The sequence below is a fragment of the Didymella exigua genome (assembly GCF_010094145.1).
Source record: "Didymella exigua CBS 183.55 unplaced genomic scaffold M421scaffold_49, whole genome shotgun sequence".
NCBI classification, from domain to species: Eukaryota; Fungi; Ascomycota; class Dothideomycetes; order Pleosporales; family Didymellaceae; genus Didymella; species Didymella exigua.
In genome coordinates, this window is record NW_022984823.1 from 111,206 (window position 1) to 113,246 (window position 2,041).

A 2,041-nucleotide genomic window follows, 5' to 3' on the forward strand; every position below is an offset into this window, starting at 1 on the left:
GATAGAATCGCTCCCCCCTTTGCGTAGTGCTCAAGCGCGCTCAGCACAGAATTAGGTAAGCTACCCTGCTGCTTCTTATACTTCTCTTAAATTAGAGTTAATTGCAACTAAAGTTCTAGGGTATTGCTAGGGGTTTGTTACTGCTAGGGCTTGTTATTATTAGGGAGTTATAGTAATAGAGTGCGCAGCTTTATATTAAGCCCTATTATAACCTATTCTAGGTTAAAGGGGACTAGTATAGCGCCTTAGAACCCTCCTTAGATATTGCTTAAGGTAAATATAGTATTATAGGCTGCTTTAAAGCATAGCAGGAACTTAAGCTTTATAATATAGGTAATCTAGTTGTCAGATAAGAGCGAGCGGCGAGAGGTCGGATCTGCGCAATTGAGCAGGGACCTGTCGTGCAGCCAATCAGCAGTTGCCAGGTCGATTAAGCGAGACCTGGCAACTCCTGATTGGCCCGCACACAGGCGGCCGCGAACAGCGCTAATTCCCCCCCCACTTCAATCCTGTAGCAACCAGCACGACGCGACGGCAGACACCATCGCCACGATCATCAATAAATCATCATACCACCTAAGATCTCGTTAAGCACATACTCTGGCTCACAGTGCGAGAATCTGACACTAGTTATGCATAAGGTCTTTAGCTTAGCGCCTATACACATTCTTTAGAGGGGTAAAACAGCCTACATTAAGTGGCTGTAGGAGATGCAATAAGTGCAGAGGCATACATAGAGTAATAATCTTGTTATCCCTGCAGTATTCCTAGAAATCTAGTAAGTTATAGCTCTTATAACTATTAATAACTAGTAGATAGTAGCTACTAATAGTACACTCCTTTATATGCGTGTTAAAGTACTTTAACTAGTTAAGACTAAGTTTATTAGTAGTCTAGCTATTCTTAGAGACCCTAATAACCTAATTATAGGGTAGATTATCCTCTTTATACTAGTTTAAGAGGTAGTTGTAGCCCTAGAAGATAATAAAGAGTAGAATAGCCTACCCTTTAGCATTAATGCCCTTAATAACTATTGTCTACTCCTAATTGCCTAGCTAGAACTACTTTAGCTGTCCTTGTCTCTCTAAAGCTGTAATAACTGCTCTAGTAGATATCTAGCCTATTATAAAGCCTGTCTTATTAAAGTTGTATGTGTTGTTATCCTAGATACTATACTTAGCTTTAATATTAGCTACTAGGCCAAACTAGCCCTAGATTATCTTAGGATCCTCGCAGAAGGCTCTCTTGTAGTCATACTTGCAATTAAACTTTACTTTAAGCTCTGGTTAGCGCTTAACAAACGTACTGGGCTAGTTTAGGCTAACATGGCCTAGACTGCGCTTAGCACGCAAAGAATTGGCCATATCAGCCACAGCTGCTAGCTAAGGGGAAAATCCTTGCGCGTCTAGCTTAAGTATATAATTAATAATCACCTGCTCCTTAGTATTAGTTAGGCTCTGTAATTTAGGCATAGAATTAACTTGTGAAGGTCGTCCAGCGCGTCGGTCGCTTAGTGTCTGTAGGGGAGCTCTATAGATAGCTGCAGCGCGCCGTAGAGAGAGAGTCGCGTCTTGTTTAAGAGCTTGAAGCGCAAGCTGTATCTGAGCTTATTTTAACGCGTCTAACTGGCGTTTGTGGAGAGGCATTGGTGTAGTAAGGGTGTTTTGGTAGGGTCTTGGCAAAAGTGTCCGACTCGCCCGTGTGTCCGACTCGCCCGTGGGGTAGGCTGGCGGATGGGTAGGGTAGGGTAGGGTATAGGTATAGTCACGTGATTTATGGGTAGGAACTAGGTAGGGTACATGAGGTACCCTACCCAAACGGTTTGGGTAGGGTAGCACGTGACTGGGTATAGGTATAGGTAGGGTAGCACATGACTAGGTATAGGTATAGGTAGGGTAGCTAGGTAGGGTCTAGGAATGGGTAGTTATTAGCAAAATCTAGGTTACTACTCTAGACTTTGTACTATTGTATACTTTAGAGCATAAGTATGTGATAATAGACTGTGATAATAAATTATAGATGCTTTTTCTTCTAAGTATTG